The sequence below is a fragment of the Mus caroli genome, unplaced genomic scaffold, assembly GCF_978045245.1.
Source record: "Mus caroli unplaced genomic scaffold, Mus_caroli_1 scaffold_16, whole genome shotgun sequence".
Taxonomy (NCBI): domain Eukaryota; kingdom Metazoa; phylum Chordata; class Mammalia; order Rodentia; family Muridae; genus Mus; species Mus caroli.
In genome coordinates, this window is record NW_028227271.1 from 21330216 (window position 1) to 21347342 (window position 17127).

At 53.7% G+C, this 17127-nt stretch overlaps 1 protein-coding gene across 3 annotated transcripts in view; it reads left to right on the forward strand.

Moving 5' to 3' along the window:
* Positions 1–17127, forward strand: part of Tcf20 (transcription factor 20) — a 179032-nt gene that overhangs the window by 60276 nt on the left and 101629 nt on the right. The window contains exon 1 of one of the 3 annotated variants that reach the window (XM_029470175.2): positions 14886–14906. The exons of the other annotated variants lie outside the window; for them this stretch is intronic. The gene's annotated coding sequence lies outside the window, so the exon portion shown is untranslated. Of the gene's footprint in view, positions 1–14885; positions 14907–17127 lie in introns of those variants that run through there. 3 annotated transcript variants of the gene reach the window in all.

Below are 17127 nucleotides of genomic sequence, written 5' to 3' on the forward strand. Positions count from 1 at the left end.
CTTGGCTGAGGAGTTAAATGACTGAATGCTGTCCTGGGATGCCTGCCCTGCACTGAGCCTCCATTTCCCCTTAGTACCACTGTGTAAGGATAGGGAGGATGGAGGCAGAGCCTGCATCTCAGGGTTTGGCACGAGGTGGCATCCAGTGGATGGCTGAGATAGTAACTCTGTCCTGTCTTAACCTCAGCAGTGTCTGGGCTGGAGGCTGGGTTTCAGCCAGCTCTCTTCAGCCTTAGATCAGTTGTGCCACGTGGGTAGGACACCCTCAGGTGGCTTCTGAGCTGCCGGGTGGGAAGGCACCAGATAGCCTGTGGCTTCAGTGAGGAGGGGGTCATGGAGAAACCTCCTGGAACAGAGCCACAGCCTGTGCCAGCTTTTTTTTCTCCTTGCCATCTTCCTGGCCTCAGCTCCATTCAGAAGGGCCAGAATCCTCTCCACCCAGGCCTGAGAAGCAGAGGGCCCAGCTCTGGCCTCTGCCCTCGCCTGCTGGTGGTCTCTGCTCAGCTTCTTCTCCTGGCCTTGGTTTCTTCATCTATAAAGTGAGTGGGTTGTTAATGTCCTTCCTGCATGAGGAGCGCAGAGGCTTGTGAGTGGAGCAGGAGCCCATGAGGGACAAGAGATCATTCAGAGGAGCCCTTTAGTGCCAACCCCAAATCCACACATGCTTCAGGGAAGAGCACAGGGTGGCAGATGTTCAAGGCTACATCCCTACCCTCAGCTGTCCCTGGCCAGGGCTGAGAGAACTCTGTAGAACAGCCTTCCCCTCCGGCCGGCCTGGCCCATTCCTCACCCCTGCCTGCCCTCCCTCCCCCGACTCTCCACCCCTTGCCTCAGTCCTGTCTGGTGTCCATCATGTCTCTGTCCTGCCAGCCCCAGTCTCCTGATTGGGGAGATTGGGGGCTGCTAGCATCTGATAAGCCATCATTAGTCACTTCTGGGCTCTTGTACGGGGGGGGGGGTGCAGGGGGGGAGGTGGCCCTTCAACTCTGTAAGCATGATTCTTCGGTTTGCTTCAGCTGGAGACTTTGGGGTCCTCGTGGGGTTCTCTCCTAGGGCCTACAGGTGCTTCAAAAAGGCAAGGGGACTTACCCTAAATTTGAGGGTCAAGGACCTGGAATTTAGGCCTGCCATCTCCAAAATGTGTGGGTCCTAGAAGCCTGTGATGGCCTGTGAGGCCACCCTGCCAGGAGGCTTTATTCAAAGGACTAGACCTTGGTGGAAAGGATCAGCCTTGGAGATGGCTGCCAGTGTACTGGCTTCTGTTCGAGACAGAAAATCCCGGTGATGGTGAACTAAGGTGTGCAGTGTCCCTGCCTTCATCTGCCCCTTCCCCAAGGCCTTTCCCTTAGAACGCCCCCTTTCCTTTGAGACAGCATCTGGAAAGCTCTGCCTCCTTTGGCACAGCTTGGTCCACCGTCGCCTGCCTAGTTGCCACACCTAGGGAGACCCTGCTGTCCTTGCCTCATGTCCCTCTGCAGAGAACAGCCTCCTGTCTAGTTCTTTGGAGGTCTAGGTCTCCTGCCTGGTGCAATCGGAGCCCCTCTCAGCCTTCTCCCCACTGGCTTTGCCCCACCACTCAGTCTGGTACCATGGGAATACTAGGTAAATATTTGCTGAAGAATGACTTTAAGAAAGAACAGGTCTCCAGCCCTGTGTCTTGATTCCTCCCACAGTGAGGATCTGAGCTGATCTCGCTCTTGTTCCAACCCCTCCAAAGGCTCCCCAGTGCCCTGGAAATCAAACATCCAACGTCGTCTGAGTCAGATTTTCTTCCACTCTGCTGTACCCTGACCCCTATCCCACGTTGCCTGTTGAGTGCAGTTTCTGAGTCCTCCCTAGGGAGCCTCTCCTACCAGCAAGCTGGGGCAGCTCTCTCCTCCAAGGAGGGCCCCCATCTCTGTCCCAGTCACCATGTAGCATTGCCCTGGCCAGGTTCTCCCTGCAGCTGAATGTTAGGGTGCCATTCCAGGCTGGAGTGTGAGGGAGGGAGTAAAGGCAGCCAGGATTGGGGGGGGGGTCCAGATGACATGTGAGAGGCTGGCTATGAGGAGCTGGGGGCAGGACTGCCCAGGGCTGGGCATGGGACAGGGTAGCGGATTCCTAAGACCCATCTGTTGCCACCAGCCTCCATCACCTCCTATTCTCCTGCAGATCCTGGATCTATGGAACCTCAGATCTGGGGCCCCCAAGTTCTAATCCTCTCCTCTTTGTGATTGTGAGCGAGCTCCTACCCCTCCTTATGATCCCACAAATGAAACAGCAGGTTGAAGCCTATCAGAAGCCCCATCCCAGCCCCATCCCTGAGCCTGGTGGGGACCTGCTGTATTTGGCCCACATGGTGGATTTTAAAAAGAGTCCTTTTTCTCCCCTTTTAAACTTGAGCCAATATTAAAAGGAGGAAGCTTTTTAAATGAAAGCCAGATTTCTAGCTTCTCTCAACCAGGCCGGGCTGTCCAGAATCTCCATTTACCAGAGGAGTTGGGTGGTCCTTGCTCTTGGCCCCCTACCCAGCCACTGAGCAGGGGCCCTTTGGGCTTCTGCTGCTGCAGGGGACAGGTTTCCAAATCTGTCTCTCATCCCTTACTTAGAGATAAAACTCCATTCATCTCCTCCACTCCCCGTTCTAGACAATCTGCCTCGTTTTAAAATTCCTTCAGCAGCCCCAGGCCCAGCGGCTTCTCCCAGCTAAGGAACGCAAGGAACGAGGTTGCACGTGACTCTGCTCTGCGGCGGGCAAGGCTTTGATGTTGCAGTGATTGTAGACCGCCCCTCCCCCACGAGTCCCTCCCTCCCCGCCCCCTTTCCCCACTCCCTTTCCACTGTTCTCTCCATCTGCCCCCTCCACTTTTCCCTCCTACCCCTCTTCTTTCCCTCCTCCCTCACCCCTCCCTCCACTTCCTCCTCCTCTTTCCCACCTCCCTCTTCCCTCTACTTCCTCCTCCTCTCTTTCCCACCTCCCTCTCCCCTCCACTTCCTCCTCCCCTGCTATTCTCTCCCGCTCCAGGTATCAGCTATTTCCCTGGCTTTGGCCCAGCTAGATCCTGATGGAGGGAGGGAACCCCACCATTGGGGAGAAGTGCAGAGGTTGACCAATTGATGTCTGGGAGAAAAAATGGACTTGTGAGTTGGCTTGGTGTGGACTCCCAGGAAGAATGGCATCTCTGCCCACTATCCCAGGACCACGGAGTTCCTAAATGACCCACTCCTCCCAGCCTGCAGTTATTTCTGTGAAGATTTGAGGGCCTCCCCTCAGTTCAGGGCAGTCTCCCTATTGTCCCCGTGGGAAACAGAGGCCCTAGAGCATCTAAAGCTGACCTGAAGATTAGCAAGAGGAGTGTGGGGTGTGTATGGGGTGCAGATGCTGAGTTGATGTGGGGAAAGAGGCCGATAAAGATGAGGTTAGGGAGAGGCCAGTATATGTGCACTCTCAAAGGACCACACCCCTGTCCTGCTCTCCTTCAGTGAGAGGTAAGGTTCTCAGTTTCTAGGAGTTCATAATGTCTGCCTGCCACCTCTCAGGTCCTCTCACAGCTTCTCTGGTAAATTCTTCCAGGCCCAGGGGGCAGGGTACATAGACTTAGCATCTGTCTGCTCGCTGCTGTTGTCATTTACTGTCTCCAGGGTAGGACACTGCAGCACCATAGCCTTGTCTGTACTGGTATCATGCTGGGGCTTCCCTGCTCTATCTCTCTCAGTCCTCCCTCAGCAGCTGCAGAGGTGCTCTCTGGATGCCCGGGAGAAGGGCCATCCACTAACCTGGCCCCAAGATCTAGCATAGCCCTGCTTCATCTTCTATGGCTGAATCTGCCCTTCTGGAGGACAAGCTCTGGAAGGCGAGTGCAGAGATAAGTGATTAGGGCCAAGCTGGCACCTTACCAGCTGGCAAGACTACTATGCACCTGGCCATTCATAAGGGAGAGGAGCATATTATCCCGCCAGCCCTCTCTAGCACCAGCACTACAGGATCAAAGAGGTGCCAAGATTCCTTAGCAGACCAGCCCTCTGCTTCCAGGGACTGTTCAGGGTGGGCTTCAGTAGAGCCCAAGCCCCTCCAGACATAAGGTCACCAGAAGCACCTTTCTTCCGTGTCCCTTCCGTGCCCTGCTGAGTGACACTGGCCTGCTCCTGCTTTCCCTGGGGTGCCTGCCTTCTTAGTGGTTATCTGATAGCCCACAGTGATCCAGTCTTAGGTGAAGACAGCCTCTCTCCAGAGGAACTCCTTCAGTCAGCGCTGCCTGTCCTGTATCCCAGCTACCCCTTTAGCCTCCCGGGTTAAGAATTTTGGGAGCCCAGTAGTGTGGTTCTGGGCCTTCCTGTGATGTTGGGACGCTGATGAGAGGAGTGGTAGGAGCCATGGTTTGTGCCTCACCTGTGCGGCTGTGGGTGAGTCACTAGCGCTCCCTGCCTGGGCATGTGGAAATAGAGCTAGTGCAGACCATAGCCTGAAGGAACGTTTGATGGAATAGGGGTGGGAAGAGATGGTGGGATGCCCCCAGCGCTTTTAATATGTATATATAATTTTGAATAATGATGTGTCTATGTAAATGTCTGAGGATGGATCTGCACATGTGAATGCAGTGCCCCAGGAGGCCAGAAGAGGGCGTTGGAGTCCCTGAGCTGTAGTCCCAGGCAATTACAAGCTGGGAATGCAAGTCCTCTGGAAGAGCAATATGTGCCCTTAACCTCTGGGTCATCACTCCAGCCCTACTCTTGGTGCTTTGAGCAGACAGAAGCAGGCAGGCTGAGAGGTTATCTCTGCATCCTCTCGTGGCCAGTCTTGAACTCCACACTCAACAGATGCATGAGTTTCTGCCCTGTCCCAGGCATCTAGCTCTGCTTAAGCCAGGGGAGCATCAGGACTGATCCAGCCCCAAGCCCTTCCAGCATGCTGTGTGGCTGTAGGTGAGTTATTGCCCCTTTCTGAGCTCAGCCCGCTGCGTCTGATAGCGCTAGTATCTCCCTCCCGGGGGAGTTTGTGCAGGGGCACCCGGTGCTGACTGAGTGCTTGCTCAGTGTCAGCTGTAGTTGTTCCTGTTTTTATTATTATTTGACTTGAAAATCTCCTGCTCCACGTGCCGCTTCCACAACAGTCATCGTTTGTACAAAGCTAAGCTGAATAAATGGGGACCCAGCAAGATTACGTCTCCTGCTCCCTGCTCAGGGCTGGCAATGACAGGGCCCCCTTGAATCTCTTGATGGGAGGAGGAGCTTGGCCCTATCCTGGTGGCCTGGCCAGGGCTCTGTTCAGGGGCAGGGGGTCTCAGTCCTGCCTGGCCTGCCTCCCGGCTGACAGCTCAGGCACTGTGAACTGGCGGCCAGCCAAGCTGCTTCCTCTCCCAGCTGGCTGCCATCCAGGGCTGGATGCCAAGGGGCCGGCTGGTGGGCAGCAGCTCCGTCGTCGTAGGGCTGTGATCCCAGCCAGAAGACTCCAGTTAGGGCTGGGTGTTGGGGCTTCCCAGCACCCCCTTGAAGCCCCTGGGAGCTGAACGCCGCTGCACCGGCTCTCTGCACTGCCCCTACAGCGATACCTCTGCAGAACACAGAAAAGAGCAGATCTTTGAAAGATGCAGTAGAAAGAGCATGGCTTGGGCAAAGGGTCCATGGAGCCTCTGTGTTCACATCCAGAAAATGGGACCAGTTTAAGCCTTATGGCCTGTCTCATGGGTGGCTCACAGGTAGGCTGTGGTAAGAGAGGAGTTTGGTATTGTGCTAGGGTGAAGGAAGCTGGGAGCTTCACTTTGGATGTTATCTTTGTTTGCTCTTGTCTATAGTTGGGGGTGGGGGGTGCGTTGTTGCCAGCTGGTACTCCCTCCCACTCTGGCCTACCCCCAACTTATCTCCTCATGACAGTAGGGCATTATTATTTGGTCTTTTGAATATCTGTGGTGGGTGATGTCTTAGGCTCTCCTTTAGGCTCTTCTTAGCCCCTTTGGACAGCCTTGGTCCCTCCTGTGTCCCAAGCACATCCCCCTGCCTGGAGCTATGGTTAGCACAGAGGACACTATTTTGACAGCCACCTTTGTGCACTCCTTCATCCCATATCACAGGTCGGTATTCTGTCTGTGGGCTGCCAGACTCTGTGAAACTGGACCGTGAAGGCTTGCTGATGACTGCTGGCTCAGGGCATTCTCAGTTCACTGGGGATGTGTCCACTGTGTGGTTGGCTACGAAGCTCAAAGACAAATCAGCAAAGTCAGCCAGGAGCCTCACTGAGCCTCCCTCCCTGGCTGCTGTTGCCAGTAGGAATTCTAAATCCTGTGACTGTTGGGTCCAGCACCCTGGACAGCACCGGCCTGGCCCTGCCCTCTCCCCTAGTTAGAGGGAGGGCACTTTACCACTCCTTGGGTCCAGTCTCTGCCACGCCCATCTCCCCATCAGCCTCGGCAGCCCCCCTCCTGCTCCTGGAGTCTTTAGTCTTCGGCACAGTCTGGTAATTAAAAACCTTCAAGGGGGACTTTATTGAGTTAGCATTAGTTATTTTGTCAGGCTGGGAGAGCGAGAGAATTATCTGTCCTCCGGGAGAGGGGGGCTGGGCGGAGGCCGTGGGCTGAGATTGGCAGGTGCCTGCTTGTGCGCACGCGGTGCTGGGGCTAGACAGTTACATGGTTGCACTGCACTGCGGGTGACAGGAGGGGCAGGAGGGGAGCAGGTAGCAGGGCCCTTCTCTACCCAGAGGCTTACCTTGCCACATGTGCCCACTGTTCAGGCCCTTCCTGCTCCTAGATGTAAAAAACAAAACCAATCAAACAAAAAAGCTCCCTTCAGAGCCAAGATGGCTTCCGACTCTGACTCTCCTGGGGATGGGGTAGGAGACTTTTTTTCTTTCCGGGCTGGGAGGTATGGTCTAGACCTCTTGTTTCTACAGGCCAGGACTTCAGTCTAGGATTGGTCAGAGAGCTGGTTTGAGGTGCCCCTGACCTCTTTGTCCACTTCTTTCCATAGCTGGCAAATAACCTTTTACAACCAGGTAAGGTCCATGTGGGATATGTAGCTTTGATCTTGGGCCAGCCCCTCACCTATCTGCCTTCAGATTCACACTTGTGAATATAGGGCAGCAGTCTCTCCCTCTCCAAGGCTGTCAGGATCAATAAATGAAATCGAGGATGTGGTCTCTTGTTCAGGACAGGCCCAGTTCTCATTCCCCTGGAGAGGTACAGTTCCTGGGGAGGAACCAACAGTCGTCCCTTCTGCATTTTTCACTTTGTGACTAATCATTCTCACTCCACATTTCAGATGAACTAACTGAGGCTTGGGGCAGTAAAGTGCTTTGTTGAGTCAGCCAGGAGTAAGTAGGAGGTTGGTTCAGATATGGGTCTTTCCTTTGACCCAGGGGCCAGAGGGGCATAAACCGTGGAATCTTCCGGGAAGACCACTGTCTGCCAGCTGCGGTTCTTGGGCCTGACCAGGAAGTTATCTCTTGGAGATTGGGCCCCTCTTCCGTTTAGGCTATGTCCCACCACTGCCTTGCTCTCCTGCTTTGCTCCATAGCTAGGCCTGGATCCCTGCCCCTCTCCCCTTGCTCTCCCTATAAGTTGCACACCCTGCCATTCCTTTTGAGAAGTACCTGACTTAAGAGGATGTGAGATCTGGAGTCAAGACTGAAAGTGAAGGGATGGGTTAACCCTGTGTCTGTGACATCTGCAGTCACACAGAGTAGGGCTCTCGTGGCACTGGACCTGCCATGGCCAGAGATGCAGAAGGGATTGGCCTGGATGTAGGAGGCCTAAGAATCTCCCGTGAGCCTTGTTTTCTCCCGTGTCTTCTGTGCGGTGCTTTGAAACTTGAATGAGTCTCTTGACCCTCTAGGTCCCTGTCTAAGCCTTCCTCCTGGGAAACCTCGTGGGACTTGCTGTTCATTGCCTGGGGTCCTATTGCCCACTTGGTTACAGCTGACAGGCTGGGATGTCCCCTCCTAGAAGGCAGAGATGAGCACTAGTTGTGTCGTTGGTCTCAAAGTGTCTGCTGGGAGCCAGCTGAGTCCTATCTCTGCTTCAGATTCCTGGTGTCCAAAGCAGGAAGACCCCAGGACAAGAGAAGGGAGAGAGGTCCTTTTATGCATCTTTGGTTACCACCAGAGCCTTGGGTAGGGCTGGCACAAACGCACAGGTCTGGATCTGGAAGTCTGAACCTGGAAACCATAGGATATTCCCTCCTGCTACCTGTGGCACCAGGATGGACTCCTTGGGAACTGGGGCCATTTACCTAAACCTTGTGAAGTTATGGCCATTCGGCATGTGAGAGGGGCCTGTGCTTGAGTCTGTTTCTAAGCCTCAGCTTTCTTTTCTGAGAAATGGAGAAAAGGCTTTTGGCTTTCATGTGTTCATGAGACATATGTATGTGAGAGGTGCCAGACAAAACTTAAGGGCCCTTAGGGTCAGGGGGTCAACTGCTGTCCTTCAGCTGGGCCTTTGCTGGATGTTGGGGAGGAGCCTCGGCGCTGGGGCTTGTCCTGCAGGTCAGCTTTCGTCCTAAACTCCAGTTCTGATCTGTACTGGGAAGGAACTGAGTTGAGCCCCCAGCCCCTCAAGCAGCCTCGCCGCTGGCTTCTTGTGAACTGGCCCACATCCCTGTGTTCTTACAGGCTCTGTCTCTGACTCCCAGTGCTGGGCCAGAGTTGCAGTCAGGTTCAAGAGGCTCCTCCATCCAGTGGACCCAGGGCCCCACCTTCATCTGGCCTGGACCAGGTTGTGGGAAGCAGGGACTGGTTCAGATGACTTGGCTCTGTGGATGTCCCGGGTCTGCTGACACCTGCCCAGCCCCTCTCTGTATCCCATTCGGCTGCTGGCCACAGTGGACTGGACGGACCTTAAAGGTCACTTCATGGGGGGTGGGAGGGAGAGGAAATGGAGTCACAGAGCCTGCTGAAGAGGAGAGCCTGGATTCAAGTTCTGGTGGCCTGAAGGCTTATCTGATTGGGACACTTAGCTGTCTTATGTGTTTCCTTGTTTGTAAATGGATATCCTGAAGCTGCATCCCATGGTTGATTTGAGATTTAAACACCTGAAGATGTGGCTTTTTCCTAGCAGTGCTCTGGGTGGGCAGAAGGCCTGCCTAGTGTCCCCAGGACTGCTGGGATGCTGAGCCCCACTTTGGACCAGGAACTCTTTACAGACAGGCTAGTGCCTCATATCTCAGAGAGGACATTCAGTGTTCAGTGCTTCCTCAAAACCAGTCAGCAGGGACAGGAGAGTGTTTCTTTTCCTTAAGGACAGTTCAGGGGCTACAAGCCTTCTACTCCAGTTCTCTCCAGTTCCCTCCAGTTCTCTCCTTCCTCAGCTTCTGACATTACCAGTTACACTGTAGTTTTGGTGTAAGCAAAGACCAGCAGTCAGTCATGGCTTCCATAGACCCAGCCTGCCCCCTCCAGGTCTAGGTTAGCCCCATAGCTGAGCACAGACTTCCATCGCCAGAGTCTCCACTGCCACCCACGCTTTTATATTTCAAGCAGATGAAAGATTTGTATTCCTTTTTGTATGTGTGCTTTTTTTTTTTGGCCAGGATTAGCTGATCCCTGGATGCCCATTTGTCAAAGCAATGCTGTGTTGAGAGGACATCAGGGAACTATACTGTGTGCCTTCTTGGGGGCTCTAAGCTTCCTGAAGGTGCAGGTTCTGGGGCAGGAGGCCAGGGGTCAGTACTAAGGGGAGAAGCAGTATTGGGGGCCAACCGTCCCACAGGCAGGAGCCACCAGTACTCTAATTTGATTCTAAACCTTGGCTAGGCTTTGGCCCATGGTTCTTGTTTGGCCAGTGTGGTTCCCATGGAGGGCTGGGGTCTGGCGCTACTTCCCCCAGGCTCCTGATCCCATGGCCAGGCCTGCTCCCCTACCAGCAGCCAGCAGTGCAGGGGGCGCATGCGTGCGGCGGGAGTGAGCCGGCTGTGGAGAATTAATATTCCTGGAACATCGCCCCGGCCGCCTGCACACGCCGAGGAGAATATTACGGCGATTAGCGGTGGGAGTTCGGCCTGCACGCAATATCTGGATGGAGAATTCGGTGTGATTAATCTGGCGCTAAGTAGCAGCCTCCGGGGTCCGCGGGGCTCTGGCATGTTTGGAATGAGAAAAGAGCTCTGGAGCGCAGAGATTCTTTGGGGGGCTTTTTAGGGGTCTGCCAGGGTAGCAGCTGTGCCCAGGGAAGGCTGCAGGCTCTTGATGGCCCTGGGTGAGCAGAACACCCCATGTTTGCGGCTCTTGGCAGACTGCCAGTCCGCAGAAGTGTGCCATTCAAATTTGCAGCCCACCGACACCCCAGCCTTTTTTCTTAATATTATGTTCCGGGTCACAAATCCTGGGTTGCAGCTTTCCTGCGTACTTAATGCCCCCCTTCCTGGCTTCTGTTACTTTATCTGTAAAATAGGGTGCATGCATTCTTTTAAGAACTGTTCCTTTCGCATTTCATGGAGGAGGAAACTGGCAGTGAGCATTTCTTCAGGAGTGGCGGTGTGCTACCCAGTGTTGGGGATCACCATGAATAGCACTACAGAAAACCTGGCTGTAACAGCCATCCATTCTTCTGCTGGCAATGACAGATCTGTTACAGGAACCTTGGAAGAGTGTACTGATTATCTTATAGATCATGATCTATGGCCTCATCTGTAAAATGGGTATAAAGTAATTATCTCCCCAGCCAGGACATTGATTCCTGTTTTATGAGCTTCATTCCCGACAGTTTTATAGTCTAATTTTGGGCAGGGTTAAAGCTGGAGGGGTGCGGGTCAAGAGAAAGTCAGATAGCCTCAGTGAGTGCCTTCCCTGTTCCCAGTGCTCGATTTAGAGGCGAGGAAAGTAGAGAAGCAATATCTGTCCAAAGCTAAGCTGAATCTTTGGTGTTGAGGGTCAGTCTTCAGAGCCAGCCAGACCTGTGTTGACCACCAACAAGACTTCCTTTCTCTGAGCCTCAGTTTTCTTGTTTGGAAAATGGGACAGTCCTGCCGGCCTTTTGGGCTGGGACAGCACAGTGAGTCTGGGACAGAGTAGGTGTTCAGCTCTCAGAAAGAGAGGGCTGGGAGCCCCAGTGCATAAAGTTGGCCCACGTCCTCTTTGCTCAGGGAACTACTTGCCAGAAGCTCCTGTGGTGGCAGAACTCAGATGCTATGCTTGTTCATTCAATTGCTTCAAGCTCCTCGGACCGAACATTTCTAAATCCTTTTTGTTGTTGTTGTTACTGAGACTGGAGACCTCCACACAACTCATCATTCTGTCCAGAAAGTGGATACTGGATCAATTGTCTTCATTCTCCTTTTCCCATGCAAGCGATGTAATGGCCCCTGAAAGGGGCTTGGTTTGTGGTTTCCCAGCAGTAGAGTGGTCTGTGGTCTTGAGCAGCTCAATTCCAAGCCAGGCTTTTCAGGAGGACCAATTGTAGTGAGCTCTAAAGCAGCTGGGTACAGCACAGAGCTCTGTGGGCTTGGCTCTGTGTTCACTGTTGACATCTCAGTGTCTGGAGCAGCAGGAGCTCAAATAAGCAGTGCATGCATGCATGTGTGATCTGATGGATGGGTGCATGCGTGTGTGATGTGATGGAAGGGCATGCACATAACCAGATGGGATGGGTGGAAGCACACCTCTGATGGTTTGGACAGGTGCAAGCATGCATGTGTGCATGTGTGATAGGATGGATGGAATAGGTAGGTGCATACATGAATGCGTGCATGCATAATGGTTTAGGCTGGTACTTGCGTGCATGATGGAATGAATAGGTGGGTGCATGTGTGTAATGGGATGGATGAGTATATGGACACCTGATATAGGATAGATGCATAAAGGATGGGGCAGTTGGGTGGTGCATGCATGCATAGTGCCTCAGACTGGTACACGCATGCATTATAGGCTTGATGGGCACACATGTGTGATGGGATAGAGACATATGTGGCTGGATGCATGATGGATAGCTAGGTGCATGAAGAGAGGACGGGTAGATGGGCGTATGGTCTACACATGCAGAATGGGTGTATGCATACAGCAGGGGATGGATGCGTGCTCTCAGGAGAAGCAGGAGGGTGAATTGGTTAAAAACACTAGCTCTGCAATCAGCTTGGAGTCAAATTCTGGCTCTGTTCTTTATTAACTGTGAGTTGGAGTAATGCAGTTCAGACCTCTGGGCCTCAAGTTGCTCATCTGTAAAACAGTTGGACAAGATGATTTTAGCATCCCTCTCAAGGCAGTTCTTGTTTCTGTGATGTTGACCTTGATCATCAACAGGATGCCCAGGATGGAAACTTGGTGCTCTCCAAATCAGCCCCTGTATTTCCCCAACTGGATGCAAAGCTCCAGAAGGAATGCGGTGGGTCTGGCCACCCAAATGTGCCTGAGAGCTGTGATCTTAGCAATCAGCTTTGCCTTTGATCGGGTGGCCCCACCGTGTCCATACATTTGCTCCCACCTCCCTTTCCTGAACTGGGTGTCCTGACCCAGCTTCCCCCCCACCCCCCCCCCCGCCTCCCCTCCCCACCACTTCCCGGAAGCCTTTCCTTGTGTTCAGTCCATCTTTCTCCCTTCTAAGTCCCTTCTCTGTGCTTCTGCTTGTGCTTGTGACCTCACGCATGCTGAGTTATGAATTGTACATGTCTCCATGCTTTGGAGGACTACAGGGACTCTGCGTCTACTTATTGCACGTTTACTCAGTGCTAGCCATGTGTCTATAGACATTTTGTTTATATTCCTTATCAGAAATCAGAGTCTCAGGAAAGCAGAAGGCTACCCAGCTTCAGCAAAGGGAAAGCAAGGGGTGGTACAGTTCTGTGGGAGGCCAGTCTGTTCCTCTGGTGACCACGCCCTTTCTACTGCCCCATGTAGACATGCCTTCTTGGCCCTGATCAGATAGTCACTAAGGCAGCTAACCTTGATCTGGCTCCAGCTAAGCTTGCACCCTTCTGAGTATTTTGCATCCCTTATCTCATGCCATCTTGAAACCTTAAAAGGGAAGCTCTAGTCTTCCTCCCATTTTACAGGTGGAGCCTGTGTGGCGGAGAGAAATGAAGTAACACTTGCCTTAGATCTCACAGGAAGGAAGTAGAAAAGCCAAGGTTTAAAGCCAGACAGTCTAATGTAGGTGCCTGCCAAGTTGAATTAGAATTCTTCAATCCATGATTTCAGCTGTCCTTGCCTAGGTACCTCAGTGTATATTCTTTCTTTTCTTTTTTCTTTTCTCTTCTTTTCTTTTTTTGAGACAGGGTCTCACTCCGTAACCCTGGCTGGTCTAGAACTCCGTACGTAGACCAGGCTGGCCTCAAACTCACAGAGATCTACCTACCTGCCTCTGCCTCTAGAGTGCTGGGATTAAAGTTGTGGGCCAGCGTGTGTTTCTTAAGTGTTCACTGTTTGCAGGCACTTTGACCGCGGATGCCCTTGCGTAGGGGAGGGTTGGGACAAAGAGCACAGTGGCCACACTGGTGAACACAGCAGGCACACTGGTTCCAGGATTCGAGCAATGTCAGGAGGAATGGAAATAGTTTTTAGATGTTAAGAAGAAGGTAATTGGGGCTTGGGACCTGGCACTCAGTCGGCTGTCACCAAACATCATCAAAGAAGCTCAGATGCCTAAGTGTGCCGAGATTACCCAGCGGGCATCCCAGATGTCCTGTGGCACAGGGTATGGAGCTGTTCTGGAGTTGGTGGGCCAGGCCTGCAGGGTTCTATTGGGGCCATTGCCAAAAGGGAGCAGAAGTAGACATTTGGACAGGGGAGGCCTCAGTAGGCTAAGGCTCGCCTAAGCGGGAGGTTCACGGTGATGACATGATGACCATGACGCTGTGAGCCAGAGACAGGACTGTGGTTCCCTGTCCCAGGGGCTGGACCCCCTGGGGGCCACTTTCTGGCCCTTAGTCTTCCTTTCTGAATATGAAGAAGGGGTCTTACTTCTCAGGCATTGTCATGGGGTTAAATAGAGGGACTGTGATTTACCTAGTAGTAGGTCTGTACATAGTAGGGGCTTAATTGCTCGGAGCTAGTCCACCTACTTGGATAGTAAGAGGCAGAGGTGCAGTTGGAGGACAACCTCCCTTCTGCTGCCATCCCTGACTGGGGAGCTTGGAATTGCTCTCTCCTGCTACTGACGCCCACTTTGTGTGAGTGTGTGTTGTCCTAGGTATGCCACCTACCCCCCAATAGCCTGGGAAATCTCAAGATGCTAAAGGCTGCCCAGCTGGCTCTCCAGCCTCTGTGCTAGCCCTCTCTGCCTCCTTAGTGACTCCTGGCTCCCAAGTGTGGCTGTCTTCCTGCTGTGCAGCCTCAGGAAGGTTCTTCCCTCTCTGAGCTCACCAGGTATAATGGAATCCTCTTTGGCCTTTGTGAGCACTATCCAGGGTGCAGATGCCGGTCACCAGTGCATAGTCGGCATACTGTGAGTGAGTAGGCATTCTTACCTTCAGCCCTTGATCTAAGCTTTGATTCCCCACCTGCGGTGGGCATTGGCTCTTTTTAAGCCATCCACTCTGGGGCCAATTATAAATAGACACATAATCGCCCCTATCTATAGAGATAAAACGTATTCTTTAGAGATGAGCCACACGCCCCTCCCCTTAGCCAGCCCCCCCCCCAACACTGGCACTAGCTCTCTGCAGTTAAGGGCGAAGGAGGGATCTGGTACTCCTCTCCCTCACCCATTCCTCCTCCCTGCTGCTCCTCCATCTCCACCCTGCAGAGGTGTGATCCGGCAGGGGCCGTGATGTCAGAGGCTCAGCTGATGTCACCGCCCCGGCCCTGTGACTTCACTTGCTTGCTTGGGCAGGAGGAGCTGTGAAGAGGCTGAGACTGAGAGGAGAAACTGCCCCCTTTCCTTTTTCTTTCCGGTTTCTCGCTTTCCCTTCCTCCCTGCCTCCGCGGGGGGTTGTTTTCCTGCCGGCCTGCATGCTGTGGGCTGTCAAGGGGTCTGGGGCAAGTGCCAGGGGAGGATGCAGCTGCAAAGGTAACGGCGTGCGCGGGGCCTCTCCCACGGTCGCGAAAGTTTGCTCTGGCGTGTGAGGCGTGCCCGCTGGGCGCTGCGCCGCGCCTGCCCCAGGCTCCCCGGGGGCGTGCAGGGGCCACCGGGCCAGGGACAGGCCAGGCAGGGGCCTCCTGGGCGGCCTTCACTGCCTTGTCCCCATCAAAGGCCGCAGCTGCTCGAGTGGCGGCTGCAGCTTTGAAACTGCCATAAAGAGCGATGGAGGGAGGGGAGCGCGGGGGATGCTCAGAGCAGTGCCCAGGAGGGCGGCCGCGAGAGGAGGGGTGGTCGGGGCTGTTGGTCGAGTGCAGCCGCAGCAGCAGGGGCGTGAAGGGCAAGGCCCCGGGTCAGGATCTCAGGGGCCAGATCCTTGTTACTGTCTCTGTCCCCTCTGGTCCAGCCGCCCTCTGTGGCCGGGACCCCAGCAGTGAGGTGCAGAAAGCTTTAGGAGGGGGCAGGGGCTGACTCCCCCTATTATTTCCTGACATATTCTTCCACCTCCAGCAGGCCATTTGTCAGTGGTAATGCGGGACAAAGGAGGGGGCAGTGGGTGGTCTGCTGCGAGTTGGGCGATGGGCATAGAGCACAGGCCGAGGAGAAACGCCAACAATTAGGAGGCAGATCCAGAGCTTCGCTCATTCAGTCTATCGAGGGAGCCGTCATTTTGTGTTAGCGTGTGTGTCTGAGGTGGGAGGAGGCAGAGAGGGGAGAATGACAGGAGAAGGATTATGACATTGTGTTGTCTCTGTTTGTGGTAAATGCAAATTTGGCACCAGTGGTTTCCTGGGAAAAGCAGAGGCAAGTGACCCAGGCCAAGGCCTTGGCCCAGACCCACCAAGGTGGGTGGCAGTTTGGGATTTTATTTGTTCCTCCCTTTTTTTTTTTTTTGTCTGGTGTGTGCTTCTTCCATTTATTTTACAGTGAAGAGCTGGAGATAGACAGGCCGGCATGGCGGGAGGAGTCCCCTCTTCCCTAGTTTTTCCAGTCCCTCCTCATTCCATAGGAGGCTCAGGCACCTCCCCTGCCGCCAAGTCTTTGCCCCAGGTCATCTGTTTTCCTCTTTGGCCCCCTGCCCCAGGCCAGAGTCACACTTAGTTCCTCCCTTAGCCTGGGTGGCCTGAGATCTCCGAAGGCTGCTTCTGCCCACAGCTGCTTACTGAAAGTGACCAGAGACAGCCCTCAGACCATGACTATGATGGGACTGTGAACCTGCCATGACCGCCCCTGGCTTCAGTTCTGGCCTGACCTGTTAGCATATGTTGGCCAAATGTCCTGGGCCTTGCCTCTTCTGCTAGACCTTGTGGGCCGGAAGTGTGAGCCTTCTCTCGGGCAGGAGGCAGCCACAGGTCAAGGCTCTGGGCTGCCACAGAGTTCAGCAGGTACAGTGGACATAAGGGATCATTCTGCTTGAAGCCAGCTCTCAAGAGAATGCATGGAATGGGTTTTACCAGGGCTAGGCTGTGCTCAGGTCCCACTGGGGCCCAAGAATTCTGGCCTGAGACTCGAAGCTAAGAGTCCTTTATAGTGGAGGTGAGGGAAAGATGGCCAGAGGTATGGTTTATCACATTCTGGATCTCTTAGCGTGCTCACTTTCTACACTGCTTCCTCTAGGGCTGATCCCACTCCTGGACCTGTTAAATCCTCTGGACTCAGTTTCTCTTCCAGGGCCTGGGTCCTGTGTTCCCTCTTAGAGTTCTGACCACACTGGTAGCCTAGCTCTGTTAGACTTTTGGGCACAGAGTCTTGAGCACAGGGACTTTTAGGGCAACCCATGTAAATTCCTGACACCCAATCCAAAGCTGAGCATGGAAGACTTGTGTCTGGAACTCAAGGTAACAGAGTAACTTGGAGATCCCTCATGAAGTGGAACCATGAAGATGAAATAGTTAACCCCCGACTTCCGTCCTAGACAGGTCCAGTTCTTTTGGCAAAGACACCCAAAGGAGAACTTTCCCAGTGGCGCTTGTTATGCCAGGACTGCAGCCTTGGTTATGAGGGACGACATGGACTGAGTTGGGGCAGCAGGGGCTGGATGAAGAACAGCTGCCCAAATGCACAGCCTTGGGCTTGGGGCTTAGTCACCCCGATGACCTACAGTGTTGTGCTATTCTGTGGAGCTGTGTGCCAGATGGAAAAGGAATGAAGGTGTGGATGAAAGAGGGTCCGTTCCAGGCTCTAGGCTCTAGATTATAACCAGGGGTGTTAA